Raw genomic sequence first — 12,184 nt, 5'->3', positions numbered from 1 at the left:
GGTCTAAAAATCCCGTTGGGTGGAGGACCACATCAGTTTGTTGATGTGGTCCTCCATCCAATGTGATTTTTAAACCTGGTGGATTGACATCTGAACGATTCTCGGCCATATATTGATCAGGAAAGCCTACTCGGAGGGTCCCATACACTGCCCATTAAGATGCTGACTTGATTTGAAAGACTTAGTACGAAAGAAAGAAGGAGCAGCAGGCAATGATTTTATCAGTACTGTGCTGACAAATCTAAGCAAGGTTTTACTAACCGTATAGATATATAAATATATAATTTTTCCTATAAGGAAAACAAGCAGTCAAAGGGTATTCGGTGCAAAAAATAATGCCAGATTTCCAGGTTTATTAATGCATAACTGACTGATCTTATAGTACAAATTCTGAGGCTGTCATTTCCTCAAATTTAAGAAATGTTATTTTAATACTTTAAAATGAGAGATTATCACCCTTTATTACATCTGGACAATAATGTGGCTGTTTATAAAGCAGGAAGAGGATATTTGGTGTTAAATATATTTATTAACTAGCAGGGAATAGATTCAAAATACTAGGGTAAATCAGCACTACTCAGATATGTCTGAAGTAGAGTACGGTTTCTCTAATATTGTTTAGACACAGGTCTAAGATGAAAACTTGCTGGATGATGTGTTGGCTCTGTGCCCTGGCTCAACAGCAGTGCCCCCACCTTTCCTGGCTTACAGGGAGTTTCAATGTCTACGGATTATGTTCGGAGCATATTGGGCCATTTTCAGACAGTTTGTTAGACTGGCTTCCCTATAACGCAGGTCCAGCTGTTAGATAAGGATGATTGGTCAGGCTCACTCTGGAACAGAAATTTGGTCCTAGAACTGGCAACACCACATATGTCAGTGTGAATAACCATCCTAATAAGTAGTGCATATGTGAGGGAGACTTTAGCAGAAATATACTTAAATGCAGATATACTTTGGTCCTCCCCCAATTTTATACAAACTCCCAGTTACTGACTTCACCTGAAGAAAATACAGATGGTATAGGTATCGTGGATACATTCTTGGTGTAAATCAAACGCCCACCCCTGAACATGCCAGTAACTCATCCACTGCCCACACATTAGTTTATCTGCTGTATTCCTGACCCAGAGGTCTATGCAGCCACTCCTTTAGTATGGATTGGTGGTATGTCTGGAGCGCACAGCTGCTCTGCCCCCTCCTGCTCATATCCTCACACATCCCTGAAAGTGAATGCAAGCAGTCCCTACTCTTCCCTCTCTCATTCCATAACACTTGTTTTACTGTCTGTCACTCAGCCACTGAGATGGCTTGTCCATGCCTCATGCTCCGAATTCTTCACTGAAGGGCCAGTGGAGTATTCTCCAAATAAAGTCTGTTCCGGCTAAAACACTATGGTTAATATTATTTGCTAAGGCATATAGGGATATATAGAAAGAGCTTGCAGTTTATGATTTAAAACTGAATGCTACTGTTTCATTGTCTATAAGTTGTGCCTCCATAATTATAAAGCCTAGTCTATACAATGCTGTAATTTTTCTCTTGCATTGTAGTTGGAGTTTGCCTAAATCTGTGTGTGTGTTCAGCTTTCTAGTTTATGATTGCTTTAATGTTGATTCTTAAACCGCCTTTTTTGCTAAAAAAAAAAACCTCATAAATATCAAAACTGTTTTACTGCTCTTAAACACTTTGCTCCTTCCCCATACAGATTGATTGGGAGTGTTTCTGGAGATCAATAGTAAAACCTCTTTTATAAAACAAGACCAATGTCCATAAGAACAAGTCTACTGATTTATGTTACAGAAATTGGGCAATTGCCAACCTTCTAGATGTTGGACTATGACTCCTGTTAACCCCTAAAGTACAAGTGCAAGAAATTTCTACAACAGCAACATCTGGAAAACAACACTAAAAAGCATGTCCATAACAATAGAGACAACTGAACAAGCAGCTGCCAGCTGATCCAGGAATCTAAAGAATCTAATGACATTTCTGCATGTGTATTAGGCAGCTCATGTTGAATTGGAGGCTAGGGTGTAGGGTGAAAATGATTGTTTTAGTTGGCATTGTGCAACAGGCAGACTGTGCAGCTAGCATTGCATATTACTGCAGCATAGGGGATACATAGGGAACAGGACATAGTTTAAACTGGGAATTGCCAAGTGGTGTCAGGGAAGTCCCTGCATCACTGAGCTTAGCAAAGAAAATGAATGGAAGTATAAGTTTACCTGAGTAAAATATTTTTGCAGAAGTTCCAGATACAGTATTGATGCCACTCTCAGTTCCTGCACCAAGTGGCTTAATTACTTGTGGCAGAACAATGAACAAATTACAAGAAATGGAATGCATTTTTGCACTTTGCCACTATAAGCTTGTGCTTATATATGCAACTCTCACAAAATGGCACTAGGGCACCCACCTTGCCTGTCATTTAGACCCAAAAGCTAGGGGGAGCCAGGGTATGCAGGGTGCCGGGAAGCCCTGTAGTTACTGCCTAGTTGTAATAAATTCTGGGGTCACTGAGATCAGTACTGTGATCTCCTCAATCCAAGGTACAGAGCCTGCACCATTTACAGTGCTCGGTGCATGGACCCTAATTGATGTAATAGTGTCCCTCTTAGGGTGATGTAGCGAAGGACTAAGTTTGCCTAGGTGTAGTAACCTATAGCAACCATTCAGCAGATAACATTTCCTAGTCACCTGTTTATAACATATGTGGGTTAGTGCTCTTGTGCTCCATTGAAGTGACTTAATGAGGCCATAGATGGGGAATATTTAATGTTCCCTCATCCCTGTCATGGATTTTGTGGTTGAATTTTTAATGTACAGCACCCTCCTCCATAGCCATATGGACTCAAATATATTTTGGTAAGCAAACTTGGTTTATTCTTTTCTTGTCCTGATATATAAAACAAGCTGCACACCACATCCCTAAGGACAGGAGGTCACCTGTGAGCTGATTCAGCAAAATATGCCTGGCCTGTGTAGGTTATTGCATAGATCAGGCTCACCTATGGGGACAATGTGTCAGCCTCATGTGGATGTGAAGTGAACTTAAATGCTTAATGGGTTCAATGCAGTGGTCTAACTATTTGGTACTGGGCTCCATAGGAAATTAATTTTAGGTTATAGCCCCCAAAATATGCAGAGGTTGACCTATTTTACTAATATATGTTGCAATTGCTCATTAATTAGGGCCCCCTGGGCCCCACCTTAGCCGCATGGTCTGCAAACTCTGTAGTTACTCCCCTGGTTCAATGGCCTAATGTTTACAAGGTTAATAGGGCTATCCTATGTAGGAACATTGTGACCTTAAGAATGTGACAGATATAAAGCATTAAATGTTCCATCTCATGTTGGCGCAAGTAACTTAATAGCAGAGAGACGTTTAAAAGATTAAAGGATCTATGCCACAAAGAAGAAAGGTGACCTCATGGCAGTGACATGTTTAATGTGCTAAGTGTTCGTTTCCATGCCATGCAGTATTTATAGTGGGTTAAATGCTGAGTAAGGTGTTGGGACAAATCAACCTTTGTAACATCTTAAATGGGGTTCATATTCGACTCCACCAAACTTACTAGAGGAAAGTGGCATGATGAATGGGTTAATGAACCAGTCACAAGTACTGCAGGAGCATGGTGACCTTATGAAAGTGACACGCTGAAAGGGTTAAAAGATCAGTAATATAGAGAAGCAAGGTGAGTGCATGAATGACAGTGAATTATTTAGTGGGTTAAATTTCAGTTCAATGCAGGAGAAATGCAGCTGAGATTATGGCACATTAAATGGGTTAATGCAGTGTATGAAAAAAATAGTTGACATTTTTGACATTCAAATATTAGCTATTTGTTAATAATAATTCATTGCATTTGAGTTTGTTGTCTATGCCCCCCCCCCCCTCTCTCTCTCTCTCTCTCTCTCTCTCTCTCTCTCTCACACACACACACACACACACACACACACACACACACACTCACACACACACACTTATACAGAGAGAGAGAGATGCATGTGTGTTTGTTGCCATTTCTCCCACTGAAGAGTTATCTCTATCACTACAAGAATTCTGCATCCAATCAAATCTTCTCTCTCTCCATAGACCTATTGTAATTGGCCTGCGAACAGCCCTCCAGGTGTACGTGCAAATGCTAACCTATCACTGATTGGCTTGGGTTCTCAACCCACTAGCCAATCATCTCCTTTCCCTGCCTCGCAACCAGAGTCTGTGTCACCACAGCAGATTAGCCTGCTCAGGAATCAGAGCTAATTAGGATAATCCCATTATTGCGACTCAGCATTGCCACAGACCACAACATCCATTCACCTTCCTAGACAATTCTGCAAAATGCCTAGCCCTGCCTGCAGTTAGGTATTGGGGTTGCTGCGCAGTGTATGCATGTGTTACAGTCTAGGTCTCTCACTATTGGAATTTTTTATATAATGTTTCTTTATATGTTCCTCTGCATTTCTAGCAATGAGTCAAACTGGAAAAAAACATGTATGTCAGTAAAAAACTAATTATAATGCTGCACAACTTGGTTTGTCTAATAATTTTGGTTTTTGAGCATTTGTTAAACATCCCCAAATGCTCATTTTATGTTGTATCTTTACTCAATAACTGAGTGCCATGTGTTGTTTTGTGATGGTTCCCTTAGGCATGATGTATATAACCCCTGCTTTACCATTACATCAGAAACAATGCATATTCATCATTGTGATTATAAATTATATTTAAATGTAATTATATTTTGTCTTTATCTTTTATTATTGTGTTGTCCTGTTTGATTTATTAATGAATTGTTATACTGTACAGTACTGCATACACAAGTAGCGCTTTATAAATAAAAATATACATACATATTTAAAGTACACTGATTTGTTTATTTAACCCATCAGACCCAATGTTGTTCTTCTATGATAAAGGCCTTTTAATTAATTAATAATATCACTTTTTATCTTACAAGACTGACAATTTAACCCATGGAACATGTCCTTGCTGTTAGACACTGGGACTGATAACTTAACCCATTAACATGGCCAGCGTTGTGCTATTCCAGATTTTTACAGGAGTGTGTCATTCTAACTTTAAAAAGCTTCCTGGCATTAATGTAACATTAAAAACGAAAACTATTCAACAACTCTGCAGACATGGGCTGGAGTGGGGGGCGGGGGGTTAATAAAAGAAGCAATAGGTTGGAGCACTGATGTAGAGAATGTCTCCAGCCTATCAGGTCTTTGCACTGTCCCCAAGCCTAATGTTTCTAGCGCAGCAGTCATGCTGTAGAGTCCAAAACAGATAAGTAACTGAGAGGCTCGAACGAGGCAGTGGTTAGTTAATGGTAGATTATTGTCATAAAGATGTTTAAAGTGATACTGACACAATGGAATGTGTAAATATCATTGTGTCACTTTGGCATGGAACATTTAAACCATTTTACACTGTTTTTAGACCATTTTTGTCTACATGGGATTAATGCTTTAACCCATGAAATATAACATTTTCCTTACGTTACATTTCTATGTGGGACTGAACATATAAACCATTAAACATGTGAATGTCATTAGGTTACTTTGTTGGGGCTGTTTTAGATGTTACTGTCATTGGGCCATAGAACCCCCAGCCTGTTTCTCCATGAGAACTATATTTGTAAGCATGATCTCAGATAGCTGGGAGGTTCCCTTAGGTGCAGTATTTCTTGCTAGCAAAAAAAGATACATGTTAATCAACTTGGTAATAAGGTCGAATTCTATGTAAACAGGATTGTTTCTTACACAAATTAAACACACAACTGGTTTATGTCCATATTGATCCTCTGTGAAACTGAACTTTTGACCAATTCAGCCTATCACTTTCATCATGGCACTTTGTTCCTTCATGGGACTGACCTTTCAGCCCATGTAACATGTTACTATTTTTTAAGTACGTCAATTATCAGTACATGGAATACATTCTGTATTAATTCTCAGGGTGACTGCTGGTTTCTGTTCAAGCACTTACTCTGACTGCATAGTTTATTTAGTCCATAAAATATGTTGCTGTCAATAGGTCACTCAGTTCCTACATAGAACTTACCCTTTAAATCAAGGAACATACTAGTGTCATTAGGTCACTCTGGCCCTTCATGGGACTGACCTTTTAACCTGTTAAACATGTCATCTGGACATTTATCTCCTACATGGGCCCCACCTTTGTAAACATATCACTGGCATTAGGTCATATTGCCTTTTATTAAAGTACATTATCATTATACTTTATTTATTCTGCACTGCTTTACAGAAATTATACATTATTCACATCCTTCCCTAGGATCTAACAATCTTGGATTCTTATCACATTCATACAAACACACACACATATACACCTGCCTGTATGCATTTGGAGTGTGGGAGGAAACTTGAGAACCCAAAGAGAACCCACACAGAGAGATAAAATACAAATGGCTGGTAGAGTAACCCCTGCGCTCCAAAACAGAAATGCTAACCACTGCAACAGCACGCATGGTGGTAAATCGACTGGGTGTATTATGTTTATCTGCAATAATAAATAGTCTTTATTTACCTTATAATGAAAAATAATGTAGTATAACACAACCGTGAATAAACGTTTAAAAACAGTAGCATGTGTGAACATTTAGGAATATTTAATTTCCTCTAAGTGGCTTTCTCAATAATTCAATCAACTTCCAGTGAGTTTTGCTGTCCATGATGCTTTAGTCTACACATATTGCACTGCAGTCTTTTTCGCTTAACATAAAGATAATGTGTATGTTCTTTTGACACCAAGCAAAGCAGAAGTTTTACAGCGGAACATTTCCCCTTCATGGACCATCAAACAGCACTGTGCTCCTGAGGCAAGAGGAGTGTGCAACTGTACAGGCAGGGCAGGAGGCCAACTCATACGATAAGCTGCAGGAGAAACATTTAGTAGCAAGCGGGGAGGGAGAAAGGGTGGAGAAGACAGGAGAACACAGGCTGGCAAAAAAAACAGGACAAGGAAACTGACAAAAGTAGAACAGACAGACAAGAAAGAAGGTAGTAAAATGAAATGGAAAAGATATGTATTAAGAGTGGAAAGGCAATGCAAGAGATATTAAAAGAGATACAAAATGTGGAAAAAGCATATAGGAGAAAGAGAAAGAAATGGATGTGACAGGATGAGAGAACCAAAAAAAGGGAAAGAAAAATGATAAGAAGGGAAGAAAGGTGAGAACTGTAAATGGGACATACCTTAAGAGAAAGGGAGGGGTAGATGAGTGGAAAAACAGGAGGAAATAGTAATGGGGATTTAAATGTAGAAAAAACACAAGTAGCTTACAGAAAAGGAGACAGAATAGTTGGGAAAGTGGGTGGCAAGCAAAGGAAGGGTGGGAGGAAGGAGAAGGAAAAGAAAAGGACAGAACAAGAAAAAAGGTGAATATGAAACAAGACAGCTATTTACCTTTTGTTATTAAAAACACATATATAATAAAAGGTAAATAATAAAACAAGGGCAATTTAAATTGATAAATTTCAACAGGGTCGGCCTGGCCCAGCGGCTCTTATGGCCCTCTGAATAGCAAGGTTAGATATGGATACAGCAAAAAGCATGATGCATTAAATGTCAGATTCCACCTCATCCCTAATGTTGTAAATTTAAAAAAAGCACGGTCTTGGTTTTTGTGGGTTAGGCTTTTATTGATGTTGGTAAAATAAATAATGCTTTTTAACAACAATGATCTTTATTGTACGTATTACAGACTAACAGCTATCCAGGCGTTACAGTAAGTCTCTTTTTGAAATTTTTGTTTCAAATAAGTGGCACCAATTTAAAAAAAAGTTATATTGCTTTTTTGGCTGCCAGTGATACATTATGTTGTTCTCATGTTCCAAGAAGACAAGGAAGTTCCCTTCTTGTGGATCAGGTTTAATCACAGAATGAATCATTAACACAAAGACAGTTATCTTGGAAATGTTACTGTTCGTAGGTAACATCAGTCAGCAGACTGGCCATTCATGTAAAGATGCCAAATGGGAAAATGGAATCAGACAGGAATATTATTCTTTGCCATTATTGTTTAGCCCTTTGTCATATGGACTTCACTCAAACAGATATTATTGTTATTTTGGATAAACAAAATGACATTATCTGTACATGCCCAACTTTAGTGTCTCTCTCCAGTATAGTACTACCTATTTAATCATAGATTTAGAGTCTCATTTACGTAGCTGATCATCACCAGGTCAAGGATATGTGTTGACTTCAACTACTCTTCCCCTCTACTTCATTATTATGTATCTAATCCACATTATTTTGATTCACGTATCACCCATATACATGTAACACTCACTTTCACTGCTTTACCTAGCCTTTTTCCATCAGCTCAATCTAGAAGAAAAGAATGCATGTAATGTAATAATTTGCACCTGGTTTAGAAACCCATTCATACAATCAGTACTAGGCACTTTCTGGTGACATGTTTTGAAGCAATTTCTTATTGGTTGCTGTGGATTGCTTTCTAAATTATTATATTGAAACAATTATTCCATGATAAAATCTGAAAACTGGGTTAAGATTCCAGTGGAATCAAACCTGTACACGTTTTCCTGTTTTTATTTGCCACTCATTAGATGAGTGAGTGGGGGTTACAGTAATAGGCCTTAATAAAAAATTTTTGGAGACTTCAGGCACTCTGCTAATGCCTTCATATATGATTGTTACAGGGGTCATCTCAATGACACCAGGTCATGGAAATGTTTTCAGTTACATCACTAGAACACCTCTCACACAGCACTCAATATATGTAACCTAAATCCCCCTAAAAACCCCCGAATCCTTTGTGAAAGATTCTTCCAAATACCGAACTGAATTCGAACCCTAATTAGCACTGCAAAAAAAAAATTTAATTCCTTGTTTTGTGACAAAAATTCACATGATTTTAAGGATTCGGTTCAGCCAGGCACAGTGATTCGGACGATTCCTGCTGAATCCTGACAAAATACCAAACCAAATCCTGGATTCTGTGCATCTCTACTAACTGCATATTGTCTCAGAATATCACTTTTTACATTATAATAAAAGTAAATTTCAAGGTAAACTACCCCTTAAAGTACCATATAAAAGAGTTAAAAATGATTCAAAGGATTCAAATAAGTGCTCAGTATATCCTCAGAATTAACCTGCTAATATTCCTTAAAAATGTGAATCTAATGTATTCTAGACCAGAAGATGTCAAATCTTAAGCATTCCATGTACTAATAAGCTATAATTGTCTGGCTAAGGATGCTGGGAACTGTACTTGAACAGCTGCTGGAAAGCAATCCTGCTCAAGTTATAACCCTCAGGCTATTAAAATATTCCTAGACTCCATCAACAGCTATTTGTCTGTTCGGTGGTGCTGAGAGTTGTACATTATAATTACTGAAGACCTAGATTATGGCTATTGCTGATAACACAAAAAAGGAGAAATAATATTCCAGGGCACATTTGAATACATAAGCTTCTGACATCCATGAAGTCTCAAAAACAATAGTGGAAAGCCAATGGCAAAAAAAGTGATCATTGCAATATAAACTAATGTACAGAAAATATGTTCCAACTTCCTTGCTTTGCAGGGAATCTGATAAATAATGGTATGCATATTTAAAACAAAAACTCAATATCCTGACAATTAAGAAAGTACAAAAATGATGTGCATAACTTTATAAAGTTATTATAGACTAAATTGTAGAACAGCGCTGAATGGTATTATAAAAACATTGATATGTACACATACACCTTTACTTAAAAACAGCAATAGCACCCCACCCGTGACCTTACAGTGCCCTGCTCCCGCCTCTATTAGGGTTGCTACCTGGCTGGTAAACCCACCCCCATCACCCACCCATCACTGGTCCGCCCCCCTACGTCACTGGCCCACCCCATGTCCACTTTCGCTGAGAAAAAAAGGTGGCAGGTGACTTTTTGTGGACCCGCACATCACTATTATAGAGGGCCTTGAGATTTCTGATCATGGCCCAGCTTCTATTGCTGTATACCATGTTCTGGTTAAATCTCACTGTCCTATATTGTATAATATCAGAGAAGACTGAACCTTGTGTTTTACAGTATGGGAGAGATTGGACTGTATTTGTAGAAGAGTTTAGCTACTGTATTGTACAGTGTAGATAACATTAGCCCCTATCTTATATTGTGTGTGATGACCAACCCCTATATTGCGTAGTGTGGGACATATTAGACCCTTGTACAATGTGGGGGGGGATCAGTCTCTGTACTGTCAGTGTCAGGGAAGATCAAGCTCTGTATTATACAGTGTGGAAAAGATCAGGCTCAGGCCCGGACTGGCAATCTGTGGGTTCTGGCAAATGCCAGAGGGGCTGCTGTAAGGTTCCATAGAAAGTCACTATTTAGTGGGCTGGTGGGGGCTGTTTGGGCCTCTATGTAGGCTGATTGAGCCTCTGTGTACCTGAAATGCCACGGCCTATTTTAATTTTCAGTCCGGACCTGATCAGGCTCTATACTGTTATGGAAGATCAGACGTTGTGCTGTAGAGTATAGGAGAGATCATGCCTTATGCTACACATAGTGGGTCGGGAGCACACATTGTACAGTGTAAAATATTTATACATGTTTTTGTGGTGCTGATGTGACTGATGCGTAGTACAAGGAAGTTGTCTCTTTAATACACAAACATCATGTGAAACTGGCTCTAACCAAGGTCATTTTTGAGTCAGTGAAGTCCTGCGGTTTGATCTTCTTTCCTATATTCATTTGGTGTTCCACCCAGCACATGACCATTTACAACAAAGGTTCCCATCACTGGAAATGAGGAAGCCCAGCATTATCCCGCAACATATTTTTGTGTTTTGCATCAGAACATCTTTTAGTTGGTAAAAAAAAGGCGGCAGGGTGTCTCCGGTTAACCACAACATATTGTTTACAGCTAAATTTGAAGCCGCAGTCCTAAGGGTGGACCGTGAGAATGACCACCAACCATTAAATCAGGGTTGTTGTATGCATATTCAACTTAGAGGAATTGTAAGAGGAACAAGTTTATTGTCATTGTTATGTTACTGAAGGGAAACATGATGGGTCTTCATAGTTAAAAGCCACATTCCCTTGGCCCCAATTCATATCTCCTAGACCTTGGTATAGCTTAGCCATGGCCATGCAACAGATTGTTGCTGAACTACAATGAATAGCTTTGTAAAGCTTTCTACGCACAGTTGGTAGGTTCCCAAAAAAACACATTGTTCTTGAAAGCTTCATCTCATTTCCATTACCTCCTTTAATTATCTGTATTTTTGAACCACTCATTAAGTACAAAACACTTTATAATACACATATTTACATATATACATAATAATATATAATATACATATTTCAAAATAGCGCTATGAATGTGTGTTCCTCCTTACAGTCTTAACACATTGTCATGATGACAGTGACCTCATGTGGTACATATGTGAAATACACTGCAGAAATCATGGCAAGCAATTAAAGGGTTACAATAATATGGTGAAAATAACTCAGTACAAAAGTAAGCCCTGCACATTAATCTTTTTTTGGTAACTTGTGCCAAAGGTTGAAATAACTTTCCAGATGTGCTTCAGGATGATTCAAAGCAGAATGTAAAGCAACGTTTAACAGTAAATTTTAGATTTTACTTTACAAGTAAGTATTTTTATTCATCAAATACATCCGGGCAACTGAAGTCTTATGTGCTCCTTAGGGCAAACCATGTGTGAAAAAAAGAATAGAAAGCATCTCCAAAAATAGGGGTGTCTGTTAAAAAGGATAAAGCTATCGGTACTTTGTATTGTATGCAAAACATTTAAAGAGGTTGCTCATCTTCCAAACACTTTTTTCAGTTCTGTTATTTTCAGATTGTTCACTATTTCACAGATTGTTCAACTCAGTAATACAGGTGCAGATTTTGAACTGTTACATTTAATTGTAAAAAGTGTTGGAAAGTGAACAACACAGTAACCTTAAATTATATATGGAACCCAAATAGCATGTCTTGCCTACATATACTAATATCCATGGGCATTTGATTATATAATTGTCCCTACTCCTCTTTTATGGATCCCAAATCCTATTACCCTTGTGATGGTGACATAAACATTGCCTCCTATAACAGAATTACACATACTGAATCATATACATCATATAGATCCTTGCATGACAGGACACTGTAAACTCCCA

This window comes from Xenopus laevis, chromosome 8L, assembly GCF_017654675.1.
Source record: "Xenopus laevis strain J_2021 chromosome 8L, Xenopus_laevis_v10.1, whole genome shotgun sequence".
NCBI lineage: Eukaryota > Metazoa > Chordata > Amphibia > Anura > Pipidae > Xenopus > Xenopus laevis.
The sequence above is the reverse complement of the archived record's forward strand: the minus strand, read 5'-3'. Positions refer to the sequence as shown.